Raw genomic sequence first — 17228 nt, forward strand, 5'->3', positions numbered from 1 at the left:
TTTCTTTTCACTTCTATTTGCACAGTAAATGTTTTTCCATCCCTTCACTTTCAATCTGCATGTGTCTTTAGGTGTGAAATAAATCTCTTGTAGGCAGCATATAGATGGCTCTTGCTTTTTTATCCATTCTGTCACCCTGTCTTTTGATTGGAGCATTTAGACCATTTATATCCAAAGTAATTATTGATAAGTATGTTTACTTGTTTTATGGTTGTTTTTTAGTTCTTCTCTGTTCTTCTCTTGCTCTCTTCTCTCATGGTTTGCTGGCTTCCTTTAGTGATATATTTGGATTTCTTTCTCTTTATTTTTTGCATATCTATTACCGGTTTTTGATTTGTGGTTACTATTAGATTTATATATAACATCTTATGCCTAAAGCAGTCTATATTAAGTTGATGGTCACTTAAATTTAAATGCATTCTATAAGCATTAAATTTTTATATACCCCCCCCCTTGGTATATGAAGTCATACTTCCTTTTTTTGTATATCCCTTGGTATATGAAGTCATACTTCACATCCTTTTTTTGTATATCCCTTGACCTATTTTTTATAGATATACTTAATTTTACTACTTTTGTGCTTCCTACTTTTCTTATTCCTGCTTATGGTCTTTCCCTTCCATGTACAGAGTCCCCTTTAACATTTCTTATAAGGCTGGTTTAGTGGTGATGAATTCCTTTAACTTCTGTTTGTCTGGGAAACTCTTTATCTCTACGTCTATTCTGAACAACAGCTTTGTTGGATAGAGTATTCTTGGTTGCAGTTGTTTTTTGGGTTTTGTTTTGTTTTGTTTTGTTTTCCAGCACTTCGAATACATCATGCCACTTTCTTCTGTCCTGCAAAGTTTCTGCTGAAAAATCAGCTTGTGGCCTAATGGGGTTTCCCCTGTATGTAGCTGTTTTCTTTTCTCTTGCTGCTTTAAAAATTCTCTCTTTATCATTACTTTTGCCATTTTAATTACTGTGTCTTGGTGTGGACCCCCTTACATTGATTTTGTTGGGGGCTCTCTGTGAATCCTGGATGTGGATTTCTGTTTTCTTCCCCAGATTCAGGAAGTTTTCAGCTATTATTTTTTCAAATAAATTTTCTGCTCCCTTTTCTCTGTATTCTCTTTCTGGGATCCCTAAAATGCAAATGTCATTATGCTTCATGGTGTCGCTGAGTTCCCTAAGTCTATTTTCCTATTTTATTATTTTTTCTCTCCCCTGTTCAGCTTGATTGCTTTCCATTACTCTGTCCTCCAGGTCACTGATCCATTCTTCTGCTTCCTCTAGTCTACTAATTACTCCCTCTTGTGCATTTTTCCCCTCTAGTGTATTTTTAATTTTAGTTGTTGAGTTCTTAATCTTTGACTGGTTCCTTTTATGTTTCCCGTCTCTTTTTTTCAGGGTCATACAAAGGTCCTTCACTCTTTTCTTCAGTCCAGTGAGTATCTTTATGACCATTACCTTAAATTCCCTATAAGGCATATTACTCATCTCCATTTCATTTAGCTCTCTTATGATTTTGTCCTATTCTTTCATTTGGGACATATTCCTCTGTCTCTTCATTTGTCTAACTCTCTGTGTCTGTTTCTATGTTTTAGGAAAGTCAGCTGCATTTCCTACTCTTGAATGTAGTGGCCTTATGAAGAAGAGTTCCTATAGTGCCCTGCAGTGCAATGTCCCCTGTTCATCAGAAATTGGCACTTCAGGGATGTCTTCTATATGTGTTGTGTGCCCCCTGCTATTGTGGCTAAGCCACTTTTGCCTTCAGCCAAGTCATCTGCAATGGCTCTCTTTGCCTGTTATGGGGAGGGTTTGGTCTCTGGGGTGTTAGTGGGCCAGTCTGGAGCCAAAATGAATTAAGTTGAGTCAGACCAGGCTTTTGCCAAAGCGCTGAACTGCAGGGTGCTCTCCCTGTGTTGTCCCCTGAGAAGCTTTCATTGGTGGATGCTGCCTGTAGTCAGACCTGATGTTTGCCCCTAGCTCACTGCTGGGGCACAGTTGGACCAGTATGTGTGGTTATCCTCCCCTCTCCCCAAGGCAGAAGTCATTTTGGAGTGGCCACTATTAGGGCTGCTTACACACTGCCAGGCTTGTGGCACTGCTTTGGACTGGCTCTAGCCAATTGGAGGAGGCAGGTCTGCAGGAGAATGCAGGGGTGGAGGTTATTTCATTTTATATTTTATAAATACCTATTCACTGTTATATATTGAGATTAACACATTGTTTCATGAAGTTGTGTAGTAGCTGTGAAATGGTTAACAAACAATTTAGAAAATTACTGTTCTAAAAAATAGAATAAGGCATGAGAAAGAACTGAGTAATTGTAATTCTGAAAAGAAATTAAGCTCTGATTTTTAAGAAGGCATTCCTGGAGGCTGAGCTCTTTTTTTTTTTTTTTTTAAATAATAATAATAAAAATTTATACCCATTCAAACCAGTTTCCTGTCAATTAAACACTGAATTAGATTTATTGTGTGGCAAAATCAACCAATGGATTGTACAGAAATCCTTGTTTGAACCAGATTAAAAAAATCTTTGTTAAAAACAAAAGTTGTTTTGCTCTTATGTATAAGCATTCCTCTTCTCCTGCTGGCATACTGAAAGAATTTGCCATTTTCTCAAAGGGATAGAATCCAAATAAACAGAATGTAAATACTGGTGAACTTTCACCCTCCAAGACATTATTTCTTAAAGGACAATAATCAGATTTTTGCTCTGAAGTAAGGAAGCAAATGTCTTCACATATGAAGAAACCTGATTTGTGAGAAAATTGCAAATGATTTTTATTTCATTTGAAATAAGACTAAACCCAGAACAGAAATGAAAAGTAAGACTGTGATTTTGGCCTAAAAGGCAAAGAAAGCATCTATTTTACAGATTGTGGTATAACTTAAAAAATTTGTATAACAGTATGATGTCTTAATAAGAATTAGGTATAAAAACTTTCTAGTCCTTCTTGTTAACAAAAGAGACAATGAATGATTAAGCCTGACTCTGCATGTTTTTATTTTTGAAAAACTGTTATATGTTCTAATAAGTAATTACATTTTGAGGAATGGCATCTCAAGATTCTTCCATTTATATTCTTAGGGAAGATCTTGTCTACAACAATTGAACCATTAAAAAATAAGGGAAATAATCATGTAAAGGAGGGTTTACAACAATGGTGATGCTTCAGGGACCATGGGAGCCTAGAGGACAGGAATACAGGAAAGGGTATGATCTCATATTCCTCAAAGACTCTCTCCTCTCTTCCAGTCAGTTGTTTCCCTCTCTCCTGGTCTTTTCCCACTTCTAGGTTTTCTTGAAAACCAGAGAATTCTAAAAAAGGAGGAGAGGAGTAAGCCACACCTATGATGTCATCTAAGAGCCTCTTACTTGGAATATTCTCTTTAATTGGCCAAAAGGAGAAAATTTGAAACAAAATGGGAAAATAACAAAAACAAAAACACCCTTAAAGCCTGGAATCACTTCCATGATGAAAAAGCTCCCAAGGACTGGGTGAACCTATTTATTCTCATCAGTCAATTTATGAGATGTAGTTATGATCAATAAATATTTTTTAATAAATGATGTGACAGAAACAAAGATGGATAAGATATAATACTGGTGGATGTATGGAATATAAATCCAAGCATAGCAAATATTTCTAGGCAGAAAGCAAACATTATGCTCCATTGAGGCAACACGCAAATACAATGCCAATGTAATGCACAAATACTAGGGCATCCTATTTAATTCTCTTTGTTTTATATCTTAGGAAAATTCCCTGGGAACTGTTAGACAAATTACTGAGGGAAAAGAATTTACCATAAGTTGGAAAACAATGTGATTTAGTTCATCCAGCTCCTTTTGTGATTTTTAAGTGTTCAGAGGTTAGCTGAAATGGCTCCCAGAAATAGGAAGAAAGTTTTACTTAAGTCATCAAAGGAACATTATAGAAAGGCATGGCTTCAGGGATTTGGGTGATGAGAAATTTCTTTGAAAGAAAACAAAAATTTAGATAGAATGAACAAGCTAGGCATGAGTGGTGTTTTTCTAAAAACTAAATCTGAGTTTACTGAAATATTTTCATAATAAATAGGTTCTTTTTATCTTCTACCTAAATATTAATGCCATTAATAATAACACTAATATTTTTTGCCCTATGAAGTTAATAATTTATTTACTCTGATTTTTTTATTTTGAAAGGTCTTGAAACACTTCTTTAATGCTTCATTTTTAAAAATATCTCCTAGAGTAAGATATGTTCACATTAAATTTCCAATTAGTATTTTGCAGAAAAAAAAATTAAAAAAAAATTTTCCTCTTGTGCACATAATCACAGATCATATATATCTTGCCCTTCTTGCTGTTCTTTTAGGATATATTTGATACGGATGACTGTCACCTAATGCAAAGATATTGCCTATGTACAGAAACTCTTATTTGTTGTAAAGCAAAAATGAATCTTCCCAGTTTATTTAACATTTCCTTCTAAAAAACTAAAAATGAAACCTACAACCAGAAAACAAAAAGGGTAGAGAAGGAGCTGCAGAATAAATATGCCTCCTGTGGATGGTTCATTCCCTTTCCATTTAACCCCCAGGACGTGTCTCAGTTCAGAGTGAATGAAAGATGCCCCATTTTTCTCTGTAATGTGGGATGCTCAGCACTTCCTGGAGAAGCCTCAGAAGTGATGATCTGAAATTCATATGAGTGATAATGCTACAAAACCTGTCTTGCCCAACAACCATCCCTCTCCCCAATCACATGATCCATAAAAAAACATCTGACAATTTGCTTTGGCTCACATTTATAAAAGCACTCAGTGAATTGACAGTTCACTTCTCTTGCCCACAAGCAAGCTTTTTAATGTTCTGTGTTCCAGTACAAAACTGTCCCTTCTCATTAGTGTTGGCATATGGCACATGTTAACAGTTAATATACCCTTCCCCATCTCCTGCCTTTAAGGAGCTTAGTTTTCTCCCATAGCAGGGAGAAAAAGGGTAAGCTGTTTTTAAGTGATAAAAAGCCATTGTTTCTCAAAAAAAAGGTCTCTCTTCCCAGTATCATGATACATGGCTCAGAAAGATGCTGCCATTGCGTATCTGCTCTCATTCAGGGCAAGACAGGGATGGACCCTAAGTATGATCAAATAGGTTTCTCATGGTTAGGCTGACAGGCAACTGAGGTGGGACAATAAACTTTATTAAAATGGACATATAGGTGGCCAATGTTCTTGAATTTACAATTCAAGGTGAATATCTTTAAAGGAAGCCTAGAAGAGAGCTGTTCCCTCCACTCCAAGAATGGGAAACACAACCTTTTATTAGTATGGCTTATTTGAGGGTAACACTGCTATTTAGTTTCTCAACCGGGACACTTTTGGAGTGAAAAAGGTGCTATTAATAGTTACACTGGGATAATAGAAGTAATCAGGACTGCCCCAGGAAAAACAGGATGTATGCTCACCCTACTTACAAGTACATTAGCTCTTATGGTAATCCATTCATCCATCTGTAGATCATTTTCTACTGTTTACAAAAGTCTTACATCTGTTTTCATTCTTTTGTTCTTCAAGAAACTAAGTCTATTTTTGAGGCTCTTTTCACAGTGCAAAGGGGTTAACTTCATGCTATACAAATTTAAAGTTTGTTTTTGAGATTTTTAGGGCTGGAGAAAAGAAGCCTGTCCTCTACAGGATGATATACACAGCCCAGTACAGGAGTTGCAGGATATGTGGTCTTCTAATACACTTTGCTTTGCTCTCTGTTGAGAATTTAAAGAGCAAAACAAAAAACCTCCCTTTCTGAGCCATTTAATAACTTTGGCCAATTAGGAATGCATACTTGGGTAGTGTGGATACGGAGAAGGAGTGTGCTTGCTTCAAACTGAGTAAAACAGCAAAGCTTATCCAAACCTGGTTGACCAGGTTGACTATGTTGACGTGGCAGACTGCATGCTGATGAGATCTACTAGGCAAATATTGCTCTAGGAAAAGTGCTTCAGGACTCAGCATGTGGGGCGCTATATATGAACTTGAATGAGGAAATATTCCTAGAAATTTATTTTCAGACATGGAAGACTTTAGAAGTTATCTAACACATATTTTATAGGTGGGGAAATTTAAGTTCAGCAAAGTAAGCAGAGCCAAAACAAGGTTTTCTAGCTCCTTTTCCAGGGCCTATGAACCAAATCCATTGTGTTGCATGGCACCAAAGCATGATTCAAATACACTATAACAGCATGATTTAGAATGTATAGTAATATACGGGGAGTGGTCTTCATTAAATTTTGAGTTGGGCTTAATATCAGAATTTTGATTACCCCATATTTGTCACTTAATAATACTGACTTGGTCATTAGTTGTAATTCCAGTTCTATTAACTACCAGGAAGAACTTTGGGAAAATCATTTCACAGTGTGGTTTCTTCCCCTGCAAGTTGTGGGGCTAAGCTAGATAAAGTTCTTTCAAAGGCTCTTTCATCTTGAATTCCCAGTTAATCAACTCTTCTCATTTTACCACCCTAATGTGTCATTTGAAAAGTAATTACAGTATAAATCCCAAAGCTATAAGAAATTAGCAGAGCCCAGACAAAATTTTCTACTATACCCTTACTTTTTCTTATCTTCCTTACTTTCCCTCCCATTCTCTCTTCTTTTTCCTTATTCTCCATCCTTTGTTTCTATTTCTTCCTTCTGTTTTTTTGTAAATTTTCTCACCTTCCCATACAAAAAGTAAAAACAATATTAATATCAAAGAAACAAAAAGAGAAAGAGAAAAGAAATATTCCTTTGAATATAATAAGACTAATTTGCCTTTCCGTAGATAGTAAAATATTCAAGGAAGAATCTTAGAGGCATCATCCAACCAGATGCTCATCTCAGGAAGGTGACATAAGTTTATCATGACATTACTCAGGTCCTTGTAAATCTCACATACAGGGGAACAAAAACTTATCCATGCTTATCAGGAATGTACTGTCTCCCAGCAAACTGAGAGTCAAAAGTAGCAAATGGAAGCAAAGTCTGAGATATCCTTGAAGTCTTGAATGTTCTGCAGAGATCAAATTCAGATTTCACCTCTAAGAATCTGTCTGCTGTGAAAGGTAGAGAATAAAGCAGATAGTTGTGGATCCTAAACTTTATATATTTTAATGACTGTTGAATTATCATGCAAAAAGGAAAGTAAACTACTTCTTAATGCTTAAATACAGATTCACATAGAAAAGCAAGAAATGTCCTACATTGTAGATCTATTATTACAGCACGTGTCACAATAAAATGGAGAGGAAAAAGCAAAAGGAAATTTTAATGGTAGTGATTTGAAAAAAATAACAATGGTTTGTATTTTCTTGTTACTCTTTTCTCCCTTTTCCTGTAAATTCATATAACCTTTATTGACATTTTGTAACTGTATTTTTCCACCAGGAAACTATACAATCCTATGGTAGCACTAAAGTGGGGTAACTAACTCTTGCAAAAATGTTGAACAGCAACTCACTTAACACAGAGAGCTTCTTTAATATTTTATCCCCTAGAGTTAGGTTCTCAGCATTCAAGTCTTCTAAGACTATACAAAGAAACTCCTGTTTAGTCTCAGTGTAGGTCAAAAGATTTGGGTTTTGGAGAAAGGCAGGTTGTGTTAATTGTAGTTGCTGAGAGGAACAATATCTCTTGCTTTTCTCTGTTGGGTTTGAATGCATAGATTTCTCTTTCTATGTTAAAAATATAACTTCCCCCTTTTAACTATGCCTGGGAGAGCTAAAATATATGGAATGAAAAATCCCTTTAGTCTTTCACTGGAAAAAAAAATGAGTAGCATAAATTAAAAAAATGCTATTATCTCAAAATACCACAAGCTGTCTATTTTCATCAACTCAATTAACCCTTTAAAAGAATGGAGGCATCATCTTGTCCATCAAGATTAAAAACTTGAAAAACTGCTAGAAACTATCACCAAGTAGAAACAGCATTAAATTCAACTTCAAACGTAAATTCTGATTAATCCTATGCAATGTACAAATCTCAACTGATTGACTGTGGTTGTAGGCAACAAACATAAAAATAGATAAATTGGACTACATCAAAATAAAAAACTGTACATCAAAGGACACATTCAATAGAAGGAAAAGGCAACCTATAGAACAGAAATAAATATTTATAAATCATATATCTGACAAGGGATTAATATTTGGAATATATAAAGAACTCCTATAATTCAACAAAAAATAAATAACCTAAGAAAATGCGCAAAGGACTTGAATAGACATTTCTCTACAGATGATATACAAATGGTCAACAAGCATATGAAAAGATGTTCAATATCACTAATCACTAGGGAAATGCAAATTAAAACCATAACAAAATACCACTTCTCACTGGCTGGCTACTACCAGGAAAAGAAAACAAAACAGAAACTGTGTTGTGAGGATATGAAAAAATTGGACCTTTTGTATGCTGTCGATGGGGATGTAAAATGGTGCAGCTGATATGGAACGCAGTATGGCAATTTCTCAAAAAGGCAGAAATAAAATTCACAGATGATACAGCAATCCCACTTCTGTATATATGTCCAAAAGAATTGAAAGTAAGGATTTCAAACACTCATGTTCATAAAAGTATTATTGCAATAGTCAAAAAGTGGAAGCAATCCAAGTGTCCAACAACAGATGGATGGATAAACAAAATGTGGTATGTACATACAATGGAATATCACTTAGCCTTAGAAAGGAAGGAGATTCTGACACATATTACAACATGGATGAACCTTGAGGGCATCATGCCACATGAAATAAGTCAGTCACAAGGAGACAAATACTGTAGGATTCCACATATATGGGGGCATTTAGAGTAGTCAAATTCATAGAAACAGAGTAGAATGGTGCTTCTCAGGGACTAGGAGGAGGGGGAAATGGGGAGTTGTTTAATGAGTACAGAGTTTCAGTTTTGTGAGACGAAAAAGTTCTAGAGATTGGTTGCACAACAATGTGAAATATGCTTAACAATACTGAACTATATACTTAAAAATGGTTAAGATGATAAATTTTATGTTATGTGTATTTTACCACAATTTAAAAAAAATTAGGACGATTAAAAAAAAACAGAACTGTGATTGCAAACTATAGTTCTTTAGTCAAATACTAAGGACTTCCTTTTTTTCTTTTTCTACGATATTTTAAATAGATTACTCATAGAAACATTTTTCTAGAAATTTTTCCTCAGGCAAGGGAAACAAAAAGTAAAAATAAACTTTTGGGACTATACCAAAATAAAAAGCTTTTGCAGAGTGGAGGAAGCCATCAACAAAACAATGCAGCAACCTACTGAATGGGAGAAGATATTTACAAATGATATATCTGAGGGGCGCCTGGGTGGCTCAGTCGGTTAAGCATCCGACTCTTGATTTCGGCTCACGTCATGGTCTCAGTGTCGTGAGATTGAGCCCCATGGCCAAGCTCCACACTCAGCGGGGAGTCTGCTTGAGATTCTCTCCCTTGCCTTCAGCCCCTTTCCCCCCGCACCTGTTTTCTCTCTCTCTCTAAAACAAATAAATAAATCTTTAAAAAAACCACAAATGATATATCTGATAAATGGCTAATACCAAAAATATATAAAGAATTTATACAACTCAACACATACAAAAAAAACAAATAATCCAATTAAAAATGGGCAGAGGACCTGAATAGACATTTTTTCCAAAGAAGACATGCAGATGGCCAACAGACACATGAAAAAATGCTCAACATCACTAATCACCAGGGAAATGCAAGTCAAAACCACAATGAGATATCACCTTATACCTGTCAGAATGGCAGGTATCAAAAAGAGAAGAAATAACAAGTGTTGGTGAGGATGTGGAGAAAAAAGGAACCCTCATCCTTTGGTGGGAATGCAAACTGGTGCAGCCACTGTGGAAAGTAGTATGGAGGTTCCACAGAAAAATTAACAATAGAATTACCACATAATCCAAAGCTTTACTAGTGGACAGCTACCCAAAGAATACAAAAACACTAATTCAAGAAGATACAGGCACCCCTCCATTTATTGCAGCATCATTTAAAACAGCCAAGATACAGAAGCAACCCAAGTGTCCATCCATAGATGAACGGATAAATAAGAGTGGTATATGCACACAGTGGAATATTGCTCAGCCATAAAAAGGAATGAGATCTTGCCATTTGCAACAACATGGATAGACATGCTAAGTGAAATAAGTCATACAGAGAAAGACAAACACCATATGATGTCACTCATGTGTAAAATTTAAGAAACAGATGAAAAAAAGAAAAAGAAAAACAGAAACAAACAGAAAAACAGACTCCTAAATACAGAGAACAAACTGGTGGTTGCCAGAAAAGATGTGGGTAGGGGGAAGAATAAAATAAATAAAGGGGATTAAGGGTACACTTACTGTGCTGAGCACTGAGGAATGTGTAGAATTATTAAATCATTTATACTGTACACCTGAAAGTAATATAATACCATATGCTAATTATACTTCAATAAAAAAAGATGTACCATTCTAAAAAATAAGTAACCTCCCATAAGATATTATAGAATAAAATATGAACAAAGATAAAAGGTCAATGACAAAAATGCTAAACAGACTACCATAGTCTACAGGATAATAATGAAAGCAAAGTTGGTGAATGAAGTAGAAAGAGAACTCGTCAATAGAAATGGTAATGAGCTACTTTGTGGAACATTAATATGTGATCTCAGCAAGCAGAGCATACAATACAATGTGGGCTCCTCTTATTTTCTTTCAGGTCTTTTATCATTAATATGAACATTCAACAAGTTTGTAAAATACTGGTGAGAATAAATTCTTTTTATTCAGTATACCTGCCAACAGACATTTTAAATGATAAGAAATCCTTCAGGCAACTAGAACCCTTTTGGAAAATACTATTCACATTCTTTCTGTTGAAATCTTACCACAAATGCTAAAGGACTAAAACATATGTGAGGAATTTTCTAATGGCAAGTGAGTGGCCTGTTCTCTGCTACTATGGTTCAGAGTCACCCCTGAAATTGAACAACCCCTGGGCCATTAATACAGCTTCATTGCTGAGGCCGTGGTCCAAGAAAACTCGAGTGCTGGTGTATGCCCCACCATTCAGGAAACCAAGTGGAATCTCTACCTAGTTGCCTTCCAGAAGGCTGTTACTGTAGATTCTGGAACCTGATCCCCTATGCTTGAGACACTCCCAAATACCTCAAGGTTGGCTTAAATGCACCAATTCCTATTTTTCTTCTCCATAGGCATTATAAATATCTACTTAAATATATAACTTTCTTAGGAAAATCAAATATGAGATAATTTTAAATTAATCTGTCTTGATATGCTTGACCAGCAAGATGGAATCTGACTTTTCCACTAATTTTGGAAATCTAGGAAATGAACCCCAATTGCATACAGTAAAATAGTTCACCCAATCAACCTTTGAAAAGTTTTTTGTTTATTTGTTTAAATCTAGGGTTAGGAGCCTCAGTCAGACAGGTGGGAGACACTTTTGGAAGCAAAAGCACAATGGCTACCCAAGGAGAACCCCAAGTCCAGTTCAAACTTGTACTGGTTGGCGATGGTGGTACTGGAAAAACTATGTTAGTGAAATGCCATCTGACTGGTGAATTTGAGAAGTATGTAGCCACCTTGGGTGTTGAGGTCCGTCCCCTTGTGTTCCATACCAACAGAGGACCTATTAAGTTCAATGTATGGAGTACAGCTGGTCAGGAGAAATTTGGTGGGCTGAGAGATGGCTATTACATCCAAGCAGGGTGCCATTATAACGTTGGATGTAACATCAAGGGTTACATACAAGAATGTGCCTAACTGGCATAGAGATCCGGTATAAGTATGGGAAAACATCCCCATGGTGCTGTGTGGCAACAAAGTGGACACTAAGGACAGGAAAGTTAAGGCAAAATCTATGGTCTTCCACTGAAAGAAGAACCTTTAGTACTATGACATTTCTGCCAAAAGTAACTGCAACTTTGAAAAGTCTTTCCTGTGGCTTGCTAGAAAATTAATTGGAGACCCTAACTTGGAGTTTGTCGCCATGCCTGCTCTTGCCCCACCAGAGGTTGTCATGGAGCTAGCTTTGGCAGCACGGTATGAGCACGATTTAGACTTGCTGAGACAACTGCTCTCCTGGATGAGGATGATGACCTGCGAGAAAGTGCACCTGCAGCCCAGCGTCAGAAGTCTGGTTTTCTAGGCCAGTATCCATGGTATCAGTGGTGCAAGGTGCTTGCCACTGATTATATAGCTGAGCACAACATGTACTTCATCTTGGGGATGCTGAAGGAGATGAATGGGCTTCAGAGTGAACGTGGCAGTTTAAAAGGACCTTCATTTTTTTGGACCTGCATATTTAGATGTTTTGGAACGCAGTTGCTTCCTTCCTGAGTTTCAGATGTAAGACTACTATAGCCACATCACAATATCCAGTGGTGAAATCTCATTTATCCCTGTCATTCCCATTCCTTTTTGTTAAGAATCAGCATAAAGTTGTATTTCAAATATCTAAACAAAAATAAATGAATAAAAATAAAATAAATCTAGGGTTAGGAAAAGATGTGACTTCTCCCGTGTGTCTGCCTTGACCCTGGTGGAGAGGGTTGGTCAGAGTTTAACCCACACTGGCTAGTGCTGGTCTCAGGACTGATAAGTGCCCAAATAGACCTACTATGAGCCCAGATTAAGGACAGCAGTGGCAGAGTCTCTGATTCCTAAGAGACTTTTAAACGTGGTTATCATTCTTTTTTTCATTCTTTTTCATTTGTATTTAAATGTTTAAAACATTACAATTTTAGAGGCCCAATGAAAGTTCCAACTTAGTGCCATGTTTATGTATTTGTTCTTATTTGAAATGTTACTTACATCTCACCCAAAGAAAAATACAATGGGGTTTTATGTTATTTGGTTAGAATTTCCTGAGTCTCTAAGGGAATTGGAATTAGGGTTGGCAGTTTAAACAATACATCCTGTATAAAAGTTATAGCACAATGAAGGCATCTATAGAGACTGAGTCCACACACCACAAAGGCTACAAATCTCTACCAGGAAGGTCAGCATGTCTGTACCCAAAGATCTTCAGTGACCTTCCTGAAATATCTAGTTCTTTTCCTTTGAAGAAAATGCTTCACGAGGTAGAGATGTGCCAGTGTCTCATGCAATGCGTGAGTTGCTGTGGTAAGTGATCCCCTTTTTCCCTTATGGAACAAGTAATGCATTGTAACCCCTAACAGAAAACTCCAGCTGTCCCTTTACACGCCAGTCTTTTGGCAAAGGTTCAGATTTTTTTCCCCCTTGAATAGTCATAATTCATAGAGAGAGAGCCAGACACACAGATTTCTTTTTTCAACTGACTTTGTGTTTCTTTGGCTATCTTATCCCTAATTGCTCCCTGCAAACCCACCCCTCCATGCTGGTAAACTAGAGGGAACCAGTTTCATGAACCAGTAAATACAAGATTTAAACATTCACTCTGTGAGACATATACAACATTTACTGCCAATTTTGATTCAAGTAGAGAGGAAAATTGCGTAAGTCGGTTATTAGGAGCTGCAGGTGTGCCTGGAGAGGGAGAAGGCTTCTTATTCAGGAACTATAGATAATCCCTCTTATAAAACTTCCCTAGTTGTAAAATATTTTTTTCTCATCCCTTTGGGAAATGCTGTAAGCAGGAAATCGCATATGTGTATTAAAAGTGAGGTGATAAGCCAATTTTACCAGACTCTACTTTCAGGAAATGACTGTGAATTTTGAAATTTTGTTGACTCTTCAAAAATTTCTGATTTACTTGAACTCAATCTTAACCAATTCACACTATATGTGATTAACTTATTTTGTGCGCATGTCTTTTTACATGCCTGCAGATAAGCTTCCACAAAACTAATGTCATTTGAATTGGCAGGAAGTCTTTATTTCCTGTCCTGAAGTGTACTGTAAATGAGAACATCTGAGCAAAGGCCTCATCCTTCGTTTTTTTTCTCTTTTTTCTTTTGTCTACTGAGCTGTGCGTTATAACTTCTCATTAAAGCAAGGGCACCCATGTACAAGGAGAACTAAGTGGGGCCCCATTTGTGAACATTTTTAAGAAGAAAAGTTTTTTGTTTTTTTTTTTTTCTTACACAGCTGACCTAAGGTAGGTCAGGGTTTGAGGAATAACTATATTTTGAATGACCACAATGCCCCAGACCCTGTGCTGGGTGTTGTAGGCACAGTTCCCACCCTCAGGGAGCTTACAATCTCACAGGCAGAGCAAGGTTTACACATCTCCCAGATATATGGCTGCAGAGAGTAGGGTGTATTCAAGGGCCCAAATGAATGGAGCAGATGGAATGATCTATGTGTGCTGCAGAAAGAACTGGTAGGCAAGGTTGGGCTGAGGGATTAGATGTGACTAGGCGAGAATAAAATTTGGCTTCCAGGATGGACATAGCTTAGATTGTCAAAAGGTATTCAATACAGAGGTGAAAACATAAGCCAAGGGCAAGTAGTTCTGGTGTTTTGGAGGTTGTGAGGAGCGAAATAAAGGTCCATGTGGAGCTTGGATACCAGGCAGAGGAGTTTGTACTTTATTACATGGGCAACAGAGAACCTACTGAGGAGTCCAAAGCCAGTGGTTGACACAGATATGGACCTTATTCTGATCCAGTCTAGACTTGAACTTTCTAGCCTCTATATCCTATGTCTTTGCAGAAGCCTGTTTGGGACCCTATCCTGTGCCTCCCAGATTCCCAACTACTGGGAATGCTGTCAGCAAACAGAGCTCAGTTGTAAGCCCTCTTTGGGAATTGCTGCAGCTAAAGAGAGTGGCCCCTGCTAAGGGCAGCCCACATCTAAAAAGTGGTTAATGAGGTAAGAGTGGGTATAAAGGTCTCACTCCCTTGCTCCCATTTGGGAAGTCTCTGAGGGTTATCCTGGCATTAGTGTCCCCCCACAGGGTCTGCCCAGGCCTTGTAACTTGTCTGCAGCCCTGTTTCTCTGTTTGTTCGATCTGGCTTCCTTCCCTCCCCTTCTATAGTCATTGATCCCAAGAGGACTGCCTGACAACCCTCCTGCATATTCATTTCCATCCTTGAATCTGCTTCGCAGACAACCCAACCTGCAACGAGGTTGAGGTAATCTTCCCCTATGCCCACAAGTCACTGACAAAGCTTCTGGGTAAGTTTCTTGGGAAGTATTCAGCCACTGCACTGCCCAGTCTTGTGGCAAATTGACAATTATGTTTATCTCTAGAAGAACTAACAGGTATTTATTAAACGCTTCTAGTTTTCGAGGCACTATACTGGACAATCGAGGCACTATACTGGACAACAACTGGACTAATTTGGCACAGACATGACACCACGGAAATATCTATTTCTGAGGCACAGAAATAACACCACAAATAGCTTGTAATGGCTGAAATGAGCTGTATACACAGCGAGACTAGAGAAAGTCAAGGCCAACGTAGGTGTTAAAGAAAAAGTTATTCATGACACCTGTTAAAATTTTAAGGCAGACTTTATTCAGGACTATTGCCATAGCTATAGGGATTACTGCAATGGGCTTTTGCAGTAGGAGGAAGGGAGAGAGATCAGGCTTAATTCCAAATACAACAAGGAAAAGTGGGGATTTATAGCCAAGGAGCAGAATGAGGGATTTGATACATGAAAATTACTAAGAGGTGGGATAATTTTTTTTTTCTAAACTGACCAAACAGGATTCTTGCTGAAGGCAGGCCAGCATGATCAGATAATACTTGGCGGCGGGGGGGCGGGCAAGATGAGGAATTTGGTCAGATATGGAGGGTGATCAAATAGTATGGTAGGGGATTTTGGCTAAACTGACTTAGCAAGATTCTTTCTAAAACTGGACTCTAAAGGATGAAGACAGAAGCCCAAGACCAAGGAATCTTTGTCAGGGTTGGGATGATCAGGGAAGGGTTCATGGAAGACCTTGTGAGAAGAAATGGTTCAGAAGAGACCAAGAGGAGGGAAATATGGGGGATTCTTACAAAGGATATATAGTGAGCAGAACTGAGAAACTTGAGAGACACATGCTTGAAATCAATAAATCTGTCAGGACTCAAGTGATTATCTCGGAAAAAAAAATTAAGAGGTAAGGCTGGAAAAAGTGGAGCGCTATTGTGTAGGCACTAGTTGGTATCCTAAAAAGTGACATCTTTCCCCAAAGCCTCCCCAGAGGGTACAGTATCCTCAGCTAGTGACTAACTGACACTGGGTGGGTGGTTTTTGGTTTTTTTTGGTTTTGGTTTTTAACATACTCAAGAACTGGAAAAGTAATAGGGAAACAGCAGGCCCAAGACAATGTTGAGAGCTTGGAACCAAAGAAGGTGACCATATCCAGAGACTCACCCATTATTAAGAAGACAATTCTTTCTAAAAGGATTCCTTTCAGCTTTATTCTCTCTAGGTTCTGAGGAAGAAGAAAACTATAGCACAGAAAGTTTTACAATTTGCATAACTATGGATGCTCAGCTATTAAATAGTAAAGCTGTGATTTGAACCCTGGCTCCCTGACTTCACAGCCCCACATACTTAACTATTATACAATATTACTTTCAGCTGGAGTCCTTACAATAATTGTAGTGAAAGGAGAGGTGGGAATTCAAAACTAGTATTTTCCTTCCCAGGTAATCAACAAGTGAGTTACTCCTTTCCTCTATTCTGAATATATTTGTTCTAAATTTTAGTTTCTATATACCCCTAGATGATTTTCTTATTCATAATGCTAGTTTGGCATTATGCTTTATAGTTCTATCTTAAGACCCTGACTCTGTCTCACAGCCCATTTCTCTATGTACTTTATTAACTTCAATTTTCACTATAGATTTTCTAGATTAAATCCTCAAAAGGAAATACATTTGGTCTAACTAGCTCACCTTTTAGGATTAGACAATGTCATCAGTTATTGTCAGAAATTGATGTACTTGGGCCATATGTCCGCTCCTGATCCAATAAGCTGCAGTTACTAGTGAAGTTTTTCAGGATACGTAAAACAGGGCTAAGCAGGCATAAAAGGCTGAGGGTGTGGAAAATTTCCTTGTGAGATAGGTAAGGTAGGCATTGTAGTCAGCCTGAATCCAAAAGGATAAAGCCACAAAGGGATATTATTCAATACTAGGTGGAAATTTCTTTTTACCTTTAATTCCTTCAGAAGAATTGGGAGGGGAGGAGCACAATCCCAGCGTTAAGGCTTCTACTACCTGCCTGCTCCCCTACCACCAGCCCCTTAAAAG

At 37.5% G+C, this 17228-nt stretch overlaps 1 long non-coding RNA gene and 1 pseudogene across 1 annotated transcript in view; one reads left to right on the forward strand and one right to left on the reverse strand.

Annotated features, from left to right (window-relative positions):
- The window catches only part of LOC144380969 (uncharacterized), a 338818-nt gene that overhangs the window by 6971 nt on the left and 314619 nt on the right, over positions 1-17228 (reverse strand). The window lies entirely within an intron of this gene.
- On the forward strand, positions 11507-12385 carry LOC118519397 (GTP-binding nuclear protein Ran pseudogene; annotated as a pseudogene).

The sequence above is a fragment of the Halichoerus grypus genome, chromosome 2 (assembly GCF_964656455.1).
Source record: "Halichoerus grypus chromosome 2, mHalGry1.hap1.1, whole genome shotgun sequence".
Classification (NCBI taxonomy): domain Eukaryota; kingdom Metazoa; phylum Chordata; class Mammalia; order Carnivora; family Phocidae; genus Halichoerus; species Halichoerus grypus.